The sequence below is a fragment of the Pongo pygmaeus genome, chromosome 3 (genome assembly GCF_028885625.2).
Source record: "Pongo pygmaeus isolate AG05252 chromosome 3, NHGRI_mPonPyg2-v2.0_pri, whole genome shotgun sequence".
NCBI lineage: Eukaryota > Metazoa > Chordata > Mammalia > Primates > Hominidae > Pongo > Pongo pygmaeus.
The window spans coordinates 62170389-62185142 of NC_072376.2; the positions used below are offsets into that span (position 1 = coordinate 62170389).

The 14754-nt window shown below is 44.2% G+C and overlaps 1 non-coding gene across 1 annotated transcript; it reads right to left on the reverse strand.

The window, feature by feature from the left end:
* Positions 1-12153: 12153 nt before the first annotated feature.
* LOC129026249 (U6 spliceosomal RNA) lies at positions 12154-12257 on the reverse strand. The gene has a single exon (XR_008502406.1). It is a non-coding gene; the product is annotated as a U6 spliceosomal RNA (small nuclear RNA).
* Positions 12258-14754: the final 2497 nt, after the last annotated feature.

The following is a 14754-nucleotide window of genomic DNA, read 5'->3' on the forward strand; positions in this document are numbered from 1 at the left end:
CCTTAAACCTCTACTCTCTTCCTAGCTAGCTTTGACTCCTCTGTCACTTGTCCGCTTTGGCATCACCTCCTCATGGAAGACTTCTTTGACTCCCCAGATTCTCAGGAGCATGACAGGTGAGGTGCTCCTCCCAAGAATGGATGGAGATTAGGGAGTGTGTGTTATTCATGCTTAATTCACCAGTGCTTAGCTGAGTACCTGGCATAAAATAGTTACTGTGGTGGCCAAAGTAATAACCCCCACCCCCACCAATTGCTCATGTCCTATGTTACACAGCACAATTACATAGAAAGGTGGAATTAAGAGTGCAGATAAAATTAATGTTGCTCATCAGCTGACCTTAAAACAAGATTATCCTGGAGTATCTAGGAGAGCCCATGTAATTACACGCATTCTTTAAAACTGGAAGAGGGAGGCAGAAGGTTAAGAACCAGAGACGGTGGGCACAATGGCTCATGCCTGTAATACCAATACTTTGGGAGGCCAGGTCAGGAAAATCCCTTGAGTGTAGGAGTTCAAGGTCAGCCGTGGCAACATACTGAGGCCCCATCTCTACAAAAAAATAAAAACGAAATTCACTGAGTGTCACGATGCTTGCCTGTAGTCCCAGCTACTGGGAAGGCTGACATGGTAGGACTGCTTGAGCCTGGGAGTTTGAGGCTACAATGAGCCATGATTGGACCACTGAACTCCATCCTGAGTGACAGGGCAAGGTCCTGTTTTGAAAGAAAGAAAGGACATTGGAATCAGGGTCCTCTCCATCCTGAGGTGCCTACAAGGCATCTCTCTCTGCAAACGAGTAAACATCACCCTCCAACTCCTTACAGAGTGGAGCAGCAGGAAAACTCCTTCACCTCATTTCTGTGCTGCTTGGGAGGCCTGGACAGCCCAATAACAAGCTCCTTGCTGATGAAGCAATCAGGAAATGGCTCGAGTTGAGCTAAGGAGAATTTGGATCCTTCTTTTGGTTCTCAATAGGCAGGGTAGGGGCCAGGCATGGTGGTTCATACCTGTAATCTTTGCACTGTGGGAGGCCAAGGTGAGAGGATTGCTTGAGGCCAGGAGCTCAAGACCAGCCTGGGCAACATAGCAAGACCTGGGTGGCATACACCTGTGGTCCCTACTACTTGGTAGGATGAGGAGGGAGGATCAATCACTTGATCCCAGGAGTTTCAGGCTGCAGTGAGCCATGATCACACTACTGCACTTCAGCCTGGGTGACAGAGCCAGACCACATCACGAAAAGTTAGAAAGAAAAAAACAAGAGAGAGGGAGAGAGACTATACACAGGCACCACCACATTTGGCTAATTTTTAAATATTCTGTAGAGACAAGGTCTTGCTAGGTTGCCCAGGCTAGTCTAAAACTCCTGGCATCAGGTTGGGCATGGTGGCTCATGCTTGTAATCCCAGCACTTTGGGAGGCTGAGGCAGGCAAATCACCTGAAGTCTGGAGTTCAAGACCAGCCTGGCCAACATGGTGAAACTCTGACTCTATCAAAAATACAGAAATTAGCTGGGCAGTAGTGGCATGTACCTGTAGTCTCAGCTACTCGGGAGGCTGAGGCAGGAGAATCACTTGAACCTGGGAGGCGGAGGTTGCAGTGGACCCCATCACTGCACTCCACCCTGGGTGACAGAGCGAGACTCTGTCAGAAACAACAACAACAACAACAACAAAAACTCCTGGCATCAAGACATCTTCCTGTCAGCCTCCCAATGCCCTGGGATTATACTGTTTCCTATAATTGAAGACACTTGTTCTCATACTGCTTTAAGGTATAAAGGAAAAAAAAAAACACAGATAATGGCAAATGTTGGTGAAGGCCGGGCATGGTGGCAGCCTGTAATTCCAGAACTTAGGGAGGCTGAGGTGGGCAGATCACTTGAGACCAGGAGTATGAGATCAGCCTGGGCAACATGGTAAAATCCCATCACTACAGAAAAAAATATAAAAATTAGCCAGGCATGGTGGCGTACACCTGCAATTTTCAGCTACTCAGGAGGCTGAGATGAGAGAATCACTTGTGCCTGGGAGGTCAAGGCTGCAGTGAACTGTGATGGCATCATTGCACTGCAGCCTCAGAGACAGAGCAAACCCCTATCTAGAAAAAAAAAAAAAAAATGTCAGTGAAGATGTGGAGGAATTGGAACCCACATATATTACTGGTGGGAACATAAAATCGTGTAACCATTTTGTTTGGGTATTTCTTTTCCTGTCATTTTAATTGGATTTTTTAAAAATCAACACAGGGTTTCACTATCTTGCCCAGGCTGGTCTTGAATTCATGGGCTCAAGCCATCCTCCTAGCTGAGCCTCCTGAGTAGCTGGGATTACAGGTGTGAGCCATTGCACCCAACTGGTGTAGCCACTTTAGAAAACAGTCTGGCAGTTTCTCAAAAGGCTAAATGTACAGTCATCCTATAATGCAACAATTTCACTCCTAGGCATAAATCCCAGAAAAATAAAAATATATGTCCACACAAAAACTGGTACAACAATCTTCATAGCAGCATTATTCATAATGACCAATACATGGAATACATGGAAACAACCCAAATATCCACCAACTGATGAACAGATAAACAAAATGCAGTGTGTCTCTACCATGGAATACTGCCATAGAAGGAATGAAATATGGATACACACTATGACATACAGGAACTTTGAAAACACTGTGCTAAGAGGGAAAAAAAGCCACAAAAGATCACATATTGTACAATTCTATTTGTCCAGATTAGGCAAATCTACAGTGACAAAAAAATTAATCAATGGTTGCCTAAGGCTGGGGGCAAAGGTAGGTGGGGAGAGTAGGAGGTAGTGGCTAAGGGGTATGGATTTCTCTACAGGGTAATGAAAGCTTCTAAAAGTGACTGTGGTGATCGATGCACAGCTCTGTGAATATTCTAAAACCTACTGAATTGCAGATTTCAATAAATAAAGTGAATGGTATGTGAATCATATTTTAATAAAGCTATTATTTAAAATAATGATAATAGGGGGCTGGGCACAGGTGGTCATGACTGCCTGTAATCCCAGCACTTTGGGAGGCTGAGGCAGGAGGATCACTTGAGGTCAGGAGTTTCGAGCCCAGTCTGAGCAACCTGGCAAGATCCCGTCTCTATGATAAAAAACGAAAACATTAGCTGGACATGGTGGCACATGTCTGTAGTCCCAGCTACTTGGGAGACTGAAGTGAGAAAACTGCTTGAGCCCAGGAGTTTGAGGCTACAGTGAACCATGATCATGTCACTGTACTGTAGCCTGAGCAACAGAGCAAGACCCTGTCTCTGAAAAGGAAAGAAAACAAATGCAAGTTTTTATCACTTTGTGAGTGTAGCCAAGTTGGAGGAGAAATAGACAATAGTAAAAGAGCACTGAATAACGAGGGTGAGTGGCTGGTTAGGCTCAGTTGCTAGCTAAATGGCTTCTAAAAAATTCATTAATAAAGTTACAGCTCTGGGGACAGTCATGTAGTCAAAGAATAAATGCTAAATTCATTACAAATGCCCATGGTCCTTCTTTACATGCCTTCTAGTGAAAAATTCCTAAGTGCCTAAATAGCAAGTCTGCAATGATAGCAGCTGTTTATTAAAGACTACAAAAAAGAAATGGAGGCCAGGCGTGGTTGCTCACATCTGTACTCCTTGCATTTTGGGAGGCTGAGGCAGGCAGATTGCCTGAGGTCAGGAGCTCCAGAGGAGCCTGGCCAACATGGTGAAACCCCATCACTACTAAAAATACAAAAATTAGCTGGGTGTGGTGGCGGGCGCCTGTAATCCCAGCTACTCGGGAGGCTGAGGCAGGAGAATTGCTTGAACCCAGAAAGTGAAGGTTGCAGTGAGCCAAAATCGTACCATTGCACTCCAGCCTGGGTGACAAGAGAAAGACTCTATCTTAAAAAAAAAAAAAGAAAAAAAAGAAATGGCATCTTCTTCAAGAATTACATTGTGTTTCATGATAAGCTCTAATTTTGCATTTGTTTAAGTATTGATGAGATTTAGCCAATATGACACCCAACTTGGATAAAATGCAAACAACACAATTTCATTTTCTCATTAACAAAACTAATTAGGTAGTCTAATATCAACTCTGATCTTATTAAAAACTGATCAGATTTTAAAAATTATGGAATTATGGAGCCAATAAGATGTTACAACCTGTTCCAAGGGGAATTCCAAAATCCACACATATCTGAGACCATCAAGTATGATGAAATATATTTGATTACTATATTGAAAAATAAACTGATTACAAAGCCGACAATTGGACAGGGGTCTCCTCATCCACAGCCACACAAACCCGATCATGCAGCTATGTGGTTACAAGGCCTACATAGCCTAGAAGGGACTGGTCTGACTTGAGATTTCATGTGTATTTGTATTTTGAGACAGGGTCCCACTCTGTCACCCAGGATGGAGTGCAGTTGTATAATCATAGCTCACTGCAACCTTGACCAACTGGGCTCAAGAGATGCTCCTGCCTCAGCTGCCCCCATACCTGGGAATACAGGCAAGTACCACCATGTCAGGCATTTTTTTTCATTTTTGTAGAGAGAGAAGTCTTGCTATGTTGCCCAAGCTGGCCTCAAACTCCTAGAATCAAGAGATCTGCCCATCTCAGCCACATGAGTAACTGGGGCCATAGGTACATACCATCATGTCTGGCTATGTTTATTTTTTTAAATTTATTTATTTATTTATTTTTTTTTAGAGAGGAGGTCTTGCTATGTTGCCCAGGCTGCTCTCAAACTCATGGCCTTAAAACATACTCCCATCTCTGCCTCTCAAACTGTTGGAACTATAGGTGTGAGCCACTGCACCTGGCCCGACTTGAGATTTCTTTTATCTAGCATCCTTTACTTGGTAGGATTGGGAAAGGCAGTAGTGTTTTTTAAAATTACTTAATAATTCAATTAGAATCAAACTCAACCTTGACCACTGCCTTCTCTCACAGCTCACATCCAGTCCATCAGGAAATCCTACTGACTGACTTCAACATGTATCCATGCTCTGACCATCTCTCACCACCACCGTGAACCCGGGCAGGATCACTATCATCTCCCACCGGGATGTTGCCACAGCTTGGCCCCCACGCTTCTACCCAAATCTTCCCATAGTCTTTCTCAACTTGGCAGCCAGGTCGTGCTTTTAAATCAGGAGACAGACCATGTCGCCTCTCTGCTCAGAAGCCCTCGGTGGTTCCCATTTTAGTCAGAGTAAAAGCCAAAGCCCCAGCAATAGCATCCCAGGGCTTACACGATCTGTACCAATCCCAGCCCAGTAACTCCCTGGCCTCCTTGCTGACTTTGCTCCCTCTATCTCTTTGCTCCACTGGCCTCCTTCCAGAGCCTCAGACACACCAGAGAGTTTCCTCCTTTATCCAACAGGATAAAGACCCTGTTGACTCAGCCTACAATGCTCTTCCCTCAGCACCTTGGCCAGCTCCATCACCTGCTTCAAACTTTTGCTCAATATTCACTTATGAGGCCAACCCTGACCACTCTACTTAACATTGTCATCTGTCCCCATTCCCACCATGCTCATTTCTTTCTTTCTTTTTGAAACAAGGTCTTGCTTTATTGCCCAGGCTGGAGTACACTGGTGCAATCACAGCTCACAGCAACTTCAACCTCCCAGGCTTAAACAATCCTCCCGCCTCAGCCTCCCTAGGAACTGAGACTACAGCTGCATGCCAGAACACCTGGCTTTTTTTTTTTTTTTTTTTTTGAGATGGAGTTTCGGTCGCCCAGGCTGAAGTGTAAGGGTGCGATGTCGGCTCACTGCAAGGTCTGCCTTTTGGGTTCAAGTGACTCTCTGCCTCAGCCTCCTGAGTAGCTGGGATTACAGGCACCCACCACCACACCTGGCTAATGTTTGTATTTTTAGTAGAGATGGGGTTTCACCATCTTGGCTAGGCTGGTCTTGAACTTCTGACCTTGTGATCCACCCTCCTCGGCCTCCCAAACTGCTGGGATTACAAATGTGAGCCACTGAGCCTGGCCTTTTAAAAACATTTTTTTTAGATATGAGGTCTCATTATGTTGCCCAGGCTGGTCTTAAGCTCCTGGGCTTAAGCGATCCTCCTACCTCAGCCTCCTAAAATTCTGGGATTACAGGCGTCAGCAACTGTAACATGAGGTCCCAGCTTCACGTTCATTTTTGGTTGTTGCTACAACAAAGTACCCTACATTTAGTGGCTTCAAACACCACAAATCTACCATCTTACAGTTCTGGGGGCCAGAAGCCCAACTAGGTCTATTAAGGCTAAAGTCAAGGTGTCAGAGGGGCTGCATTCCTTCTGGGGGAGGCTCTAGACAGAATGTGCTCCTTTGCCTTTTCCAGCTTCTAGAAGCCACCCCCATTCCTTGACTTACCTCGTGACTCCATATTCAAGGCCACAAGTACAGCATCTTCAAATCTCCCTCTCTGACCTCTTCTTCCATTACCACATCACTTTCTCTAATTCTGACTCTCCTACCTCCTTCTCTTATAAAGATCCTTGTGATTGGTCGGTATGGGGGCTCCCATCTGTAATCCCAACATTTTGGGAGGCCAAAGAGGAAGGATTGCTTGAGGCCAAGAGTTAGAGATCAGTCTGGGGAAAATAGGAAGACCCTGTCTTTACAAAATTAAAATTAAAATCAGCTGGACATGGTGATGCACGCCTGTAGTTCCAGCTAATGGAGAGGCTAAGGTGGGAGGATTGCTTTAGCCTAGGAGGTCAAGGCTGCAGTGAGCTATGATCACATCACTGCACTCCAGCCTCAGTGGCAGAGTGAGACTCTGTCTCAAATATAAGAAAAGAAATATACATTTGGTCTCTGCCCCTGGTTCCTGGCACGGAGCTTCCAAAGCTCTTAAAAAGCCCTTTGTGACAGAGGTAATAGGAGCATTTTCTGTTTTGATATTTAGTCTTAGTCCCAGGTTCCTGACACAAGGGCCTCTAAGGTCTTTCAGATCTGCAGCATGGTAAGAATGCATGTGGGATGCTGTTGAGCTAACAGGGTGGCTGCAAGCTCCTAGACTGCTTCAGGAGGAGGGCTAGTGGCCAGAGAAAGCAACCACTTTTTTTTAAATGGAGTTTGGCTCTTGTAGCCCAAGCTGGAGTGCAATGGCACAATCTCAGCTCACTGCAACCTCCACCTCCCGGGTTCAAGCAATTCTCCTGCCTCGGCCTCCCGAGTAGCTGGAATTATAGGGATGTGCCACAACTTCTAGCTAATTGTTGTTATTTTTAGTAGAAACGGGGTTTCACCATGTTGGTCAGGCTGGTCTCAAACTCCTGACCTCAAGTGGTCCATGTGCCTCAGCCTTCCAAACTGCTAGGATTACAGGAGTGAGCCACCGCACCTGGCCCCAACCACATTTTTTGAGGCTTGGAGCTTTCAGCCTCACCTGCTGAACTCCAGGAGGCAAAAATTGACTTAACTACCAATGGCCAATGATTTTATCAATCATGCCCCATAAAAACCCAAACAGCAGGGTTTGGAGAGCTTCTGTGTTGCTAAACACAAGGAGGTCCTGGGAGGGTAGTGTGCCCAACAGAGAGCATGGAAGCTCTGTGCCCCTCCCCACTTACCTTGTCCTGTGCATCTCTTTCATTGGCTGTTCCTGAGATGGAGCCATTACATTGGGCCAGTAATAGAAAATAAGGTGGCCAGATGCGCTGGCTCATGCCTGTAATCCCAGCACTTTGGGAGGCAGAGGTGGGTGGAATCACTTGAGCCTAGGAATTTGAGACCACCCTGGGCAACATAAGAAGACCCCATCTATACAAAAAATAAAAGAAATTAGCCAGATGTGGTGGTGGGAACCCTATAATTCCAGCTACGTGAGAGGCTGAAGCAGGAGAATCACTTGAGCCCTGGAGGTTGAGGCTTCAATGAGCTATGATTGCACCACTGCACACCAGCCTGGACAACAGAGCGAGGCCCTGTCTCTTAAAAAGAAAAGAAAAAAACCTGTTTTTCTAAGTTCTGTGAGTTGTTCTAGTAAATAATTAAACTCAAGAAGAAGGTCATGGGAAACCCTGATTTCTAACTGGTTGGTCAAAATACAGGTGACAACCTAGGACTTGCAACTGCCATCTGAAGTGAGGGTGGTCTTGTGGGACTGAGCCCCTAACCTGTGGGTTCTGCGCTAACTCTAGGTAGTGTCAGAATGCAATTGCGGGATACGCGGTTGGTATCCAGAGAGCTGGAGAATTGGTGTAGAAACTCCGCACATACATTTGGTCAGAAGTCTGTGAGTAGAGAGAAACGTGTTGCAGGAAGTCAGGGACCCCAAATGGAGGGACCTGCTGAAGCCACGGATGAAGAACATAAATTGTGAAGATTTCATGGACACTTATTAGTTCCCCAAATTAATAATTCCATAATCTCTTACGCCTGTCTTTACTGCAATCTCTGAAGTTAAATTGTGAAGATTTCATGGACACTTATCACTTCCCCAATCAATACCCTTGTGATTTCCTATGCCTGTCTTTACTTTAATCTCTTAATCCGGTCATCTTTGTAAGCTGAGGATGAATGTCCCCGCAGGACCCTGTGATAATTGCATTAACTGCACAAGTTGTTTAAACAATATGAAACCTGGGCACCTTGAAAAAAGAACAGGATAACAGCAATTTCAGGGAACAAGGGAGATAACCTTAAACTCTGGCTGCCTGTGGGCCGGGTGGAACAGAGCCATATTTCTCTTCTTTCAAAAGCAAATAGGAGAAATATTGCTGAATTCTTTTTCTCAGGAAAGAACATCCCTGAGAAAGAGAATGCATCTCTAAGGGGAGGCCTCTGAAATGGCCGCTTTGGGGACGGCTGTCTTTTACAGTCATAGATAAGGGGTGAAATAAGCCCCGGGCTCATGTGGCGCTCCCAGACTTATCAAGTTGAGGAAATTCCCGCCTAATAAATTTTGGTCAGATGGGTTGTCTGCTCTCAAACCCTTTCTCCTGATAAGATGTTATCAATGACCATGCGTGCTCGAAACTTGATTAGCGATTTTAATTTTGTCCCGGTCCTGTGGTCCTGTGATCTTGCCCTGCCTCCATTTGCCTTGTGATATTTTATTACCTTGTGAAGCATGTGATCTCTGTGACCCACACCCTATTCATACACTCCCTCCCCTTTTGAAAATCACTAATAGAATCTTGTTGGTTTTGCGGCTTGGGGGGCATGACGGAATCTGCCGACATGTGATGTCTCCCCTGGACACCCAGCTTTAAAATTTCTCTCTTTTGTACTCTTTCCCTTTATTTCTCAGACCGGCTGACACTCAGGGAAAATAGAAAAGAACCTACATGAAATATCAGGGGTGAATTTCTCCCGATATCACACGGGCTCTTCTCTCACCTGTCTACCTGCTTAACTGCATAGGAGAGGCAATGGATGGTGCTCATGAACAAGGCAAGCATTAAAGTCAGACCAGACTAACATTTGACTCAGTCTTAATATTCAGGTGAGCTTGGGCAAATCGCTCATTAACCCCAAGTCTTCATCATTTTGTGCATATAATGGGGATAACTGTGGCACCCACCTGTTTTTGTGAGAATCAATGAAATATTATGCTTGATGTTATTGTGATCATGATACTATCTGACAAGGGCAGTGATGCATGATAACATCAAAAAATTAGAAACTGTAATGAGGTCTCTTGAGCAAAATTCCATACAAGCAAATGACCGTCTCTCCAAAGCATTCCTGCCACACTTAATTCACCATTCCCTGAACAAAATGTGCCATCTTCATTGTTCAGGTCTGTATAGTGCTGGTTTCCCTGCCTGGGCAGCTCACTCCATCCCAGCCCAGCCCAATCCCCATCCCTCCACCTCCCCCTTCCCTCCCCACTCTCATACAACTCTTCCTCATCTTACAGGACTTGGCTTCAATGTCACCTTAACTGGAAGCTTCTCTCCCTCTCCAGAAGAGATTCCCATTGCACTTGATGCATGCACTATTATTTGATCATTTTTGAGTTACAGTCCAAGTCTTTTTGTACCTGAATAACATGTTGCCCAGTCAGTCTCTCTTCCTGGATTCAGAAGTCTTTCATGGTAGGTCCAGCTAGAAGTGACAAAAAGACATTCTAAAAAAAAAAAAAAAAAAAGAGGGATGACACAGACAGACATCAGCACTTAAAAGTTTTAAATGGTATGTGGAAAACAAAATTTAAGGGCTTCTAGGAGAAACGTAGGAGGGAAGGTGTTACTGGGAAATATGATAGAAGATTAATTTTTATTTTATTTTATTTTTAGAGAAAGGGTCTTGCTCTATCACCTAGGCTGGACTGCAGTGGTGCAATCACAGTTAACTGCAGCCTCAACCTGCAGGGCTTGAGCAATATTCCCATCTAATTTTTATTTTGTTTAAGAAATGCAGTCTTGCTCTTAGCAAAGCTAAAGTGCAATGGTGTGATCATAGCTTACTGCAGCCTCAACTTTCTAGACTCAAGTGATCCTCCAGTCTTAGCCTCCCCAGTAGCTGGGACTACAGGTGTGCACTGCAACGTGTAGCTCATTTTTATTTTTTTAATTTTTAGTAGAGACAAAGTGTCGCTACTGAGTGGGTGATCTCCCACACTCAGGCAGTTCTCTCACCTCAGCCTTCCAAAGTGCTTGGATTACAGGTATGAGCTGCCACACCCGGCTGAGGGGGTTAATTTTTAATTATATAAAGAGCTCAAAGCAAATATTAGAAGGAGCCTAAATGCCTCCAGCAGTTGACTGGTACTGGTAAATTGTGATACATCCATATAATAAAATATTATGCAACCATGAAAAGGATTAAGATAGATCAATAGGTATTGGCACAAATGTCCACGAAATATGAAAAGGTGAAGTGATGTTCAATCACCATGTACGTATCTTGAAGGATATGGCCCATTTTCTCAATAGCAATTATTTCCTGAGATAAGATTATGGGTCTAAAGAGTGAAGGAAATTTTTCACTTATTTAAAAGTATTTACTATTTTTATAATTTAATAAAAGATTAAACAGATCATTGAATTAGTAAAAGACAAAGTAACTCTATAAATAAATGGAAAAGACACAGATACCCCAGGCATTGGTGGCTCATGCTTATAATACCAGTACTTTGGGAGGGGGTGGTGGGGGGGATTGCTTGAGGCCAGGAGTTCCAGACCAGCCTAAGAAACAAAGCAAGACCTCGTCTCTAGTAAAAATAAAAAAATAAAAATAATTGGCCAGGCATAGTGGCATGTACCTATAGTCCCAACTACTGAGGTGGAAGGATCACCTGAGCCTAGGAGGTCAAGGCTGCAGTGAGTTGAGACTGTGCCACTACACTCAGGCCTAGGAGACAGAGCGAGACTTCATCTCAAAAAAAAAAAGGACAATAAAGAAATAAAGCTAATAAGCTAACATAAGGAAAGATAAAATATGTGACAAATAGGCTGGGCGCATGGCTCACAGCTGTAATCAAGCACTTTGGGAGGCCGAGGCAGGTAGATCACGAGGTCAGGAGTTCGAGACCAGCCTGATCAACATGGTGAAACCCCGTTTCTACTAAAAATACAAAAATTAGCTGGGCATGGTGGCATGTGCCTGTAATCCCAGCTACTCAGGAGGCTGAGGCAGGAGAATCACTTGAACCTGGGAGGCAGAGGTTGCAGTGAGCCGAGATCACACCACTGCACTCCAGCCTGGTCGACAGAACGAGACTGCGTCTCAAAAAAAAAAAATGGGTGACAAAGTAAAAGTAATAATATGAGGTCTTTCATTTATCACACAGAAAATAACTTGTTAAATTATAATACCTGTGTGGGCGAAGGTGCAGTGAAACTGCCATTTTCTTGTAGTATTAGTGGTGTTTAAAATGTACATAAGCCTTCCAGGATAAAGCTTGGAAATTTTTTTTAAATCATACAGACAGTGACTCATTATACTGCCTCCTCCAACTCCTGGCCTCAAGCAATCCTCCCACCTCAGCCTCCCAAAGTGCTGGAATTACAGGCTGACAGCCACCATGCCTGAAAGCTTTGCAATTTACATCAAGGGTAATAAGAATGCTCATGCCCTGTGACTCACAGTAATCTCACTTCTGGAAATTTCATCTTTGGATGTAATTCAACCTAAACAAAAGGTCATATGCACAAACACAGTGAAAATCTGGGAGTAATTTTTTTCTTTTTTTAAAAAATATGGAATGCTTCACAAATTTGCATGTCATTCTTTCACAGAGGCCATGCCAATCTCTCTACTGTTCCAACTTAAGTATGTGTGCTACTTAGGCAAGCATGAGTAATTTAAGATAGAGTGGTTAAGTGAAATAAGGAAGAATTATGGAGAATTTAAAAATCTATGCTATTTATAGGCACCTAGTAACAGCTCAGTAAATTATTAGCTGCTATTATTATTTTTATGGTAATTTCACTCAATTAAAAATTGTCATTAAAAATTACCATTGTCATGGAACATAATGTCTCCTACAGTATAATTGTAAAAACAGATACAATGAGTCCCTTGGTATATGGGGGGATTAGTTCCAGCTCTCCCATTTCTGTGTATACCAAAATCCACGCATACTCAAGTTTTCGAAGTCAGTCCTGTGGAATCCACATATAACACAAATGGGAAAATTAGTGAGGTGTGGTGACAAGCACCTGTAGTCCCAGCTACTTGTGAGGCTGAGGCAGGAGGATTGCTTGAGCCCAGGAGGTTGAGGCTGCAGTGAGCCATAATTGCACCACCGCACTCCAGTCTGGGCAACAGAGTGAGACAGAAGGTTGACTTTTTAATAGAAGTTTTCTGTTCACTTGAAGATATGGTCAGGATTGTGGCATATGAAAATTCTTCATAAAATAACTATCTAACTCAATTAATGCTGGAATTGGGAACAGCAGAAGTGTCATCTCAGAGCTACTCACAATGAAAGGTGATGTCTGGGGCTCAGGTGTGTTGAGGTCCCCATGCCTGGACTATGGGTGCTGAGTGGGATTTACTTGTTCATCATTTTCTATATTCCAGCACTGGGAAACTAGGGTTTATCCATCTTGATAAGATGTCATTTAAATTCCACTTCACAAGAACGACAAATGGAAGAAAGGTCATGAAACCACAGGACAGTACTTGTTCTCAAGGGAATCTTCAGCTTAGGTGGCTCTGCAAAAGAGAAATTACATTGTTGAAAAATCGTTGCAGGTCAGGTGACGTGGCTCATACCTATAATCCCAGCCCACTGGGAGACTAAGGCAGGAGGATCCCGTGAGGCCAGGAGTTCAAGACCAGCCTGAGCAACACAGTGAAACCTCATCTCTACAAAAAATTAGAAAATGAACTGGGTGCGGTAAAACATTCGTATAGTCCCAGCTACTCTGGAGGCTGAAATAGGAGGATCGCTTGAGCCCAGGAAGTGGAAGCTGCAGTGAGCTCTGATCTCACCACTGCACTCCAGCCTGGGTGACACAGTGAGACCCTGTCTCAAGACAGACACACACACACACACACACACACACACACACACACACACACACACACACACACACACACACACACACACACACACACACACACACACACACACACACACACACACACACACACACACACACACACACACACACCCCTAATCTCAGTCTGTCCAGCCTTGACTAATCAAAGGGGCCTTCTGGGTTACAGAAGACGTATGCTCTTTTGTAGGACAGGGAGAAACCAGCAAGCTTGTTCACAGACTTTTCCTCATCCTCTGCTTAGTTTTCCAAGAACCCTCACAGTGGAAATGAAGTCTCTGGGAAAACGACCTAAATCTTTGGGTTACCAGGGGAGAAATATGCCTCCTTTGTCAATTAATAAATGGAACACCTGCCTTAAGATCCAGGGAGTTCTGCTAGAATGAATCACTCCCTAAGACCCTGACCTATGCATGGAACATGAAAAACTGAAGTTTAACTGGGCACGGTGGATCGCACCCGTAATCCCAACACTTTGGGAGGCTGAGGCAGGTGGATCACCTGAGGTCAAAAGTTCTAGACCAGCCTGGCCGACATGGTGAAACCCCATCTCTACTAAAAATACAAAAATTAGTTGAGCATGGTGGTGGACGCCTGTAATCCCAGCTACTCGGGAGGCTGAGGCAGGAAAATCGCTTGAACCTGGAAGGCGGAGGTTGCAGTTACTTCTAGAAGAATTTCCATTAGCCCTTTGAAATCCTTCAACATTCATGAAGGCCAAAGGGTTTTCACCTAATTTAATCTGATGGGTATGTGACCAAAGTCTTTCTAGGGAATACAGACTCCCAAACCGTTCAGCTGGGAAGTGAGGAGAGAATTTATTACTCAAAATCAAAGGGAAATGAAAAGAGGACAACATAGAATTGTCACTATTCTTTCTTGGCGGGGAATGGATTCCAGAGTCATTCTGTGACCTTTACATGACCTCCTTATTGGCATCTAAAAGCTTCCAGTGTAGGATGCAGCCAGCTAGGTTCTCTTCTAATGTAATAAAATTTGCTTCAGCAAATCTTATGCAGAGCCATCTCCAGGCTCCAGAAATAATAGGCTATAAATTACTGGATCTCCCATTTGATATAATGAAGTATAAGCACGGTCCTGAATGACTCTTCTACATACTACTCTGGGTGGCTTGAAGTGAATTTGATACAAGAACTGGAGCGAGCGCAAAGCAGAGCTAGATCTAGGATTAATGTGCTTGGGCCCAGCTCTTCACTACTCACCTATGAGTCCAGTTCCAGAACCCAAGTAGAGGGTGGGGAAAGAAGGCTCCTGACTTTTTTCCCT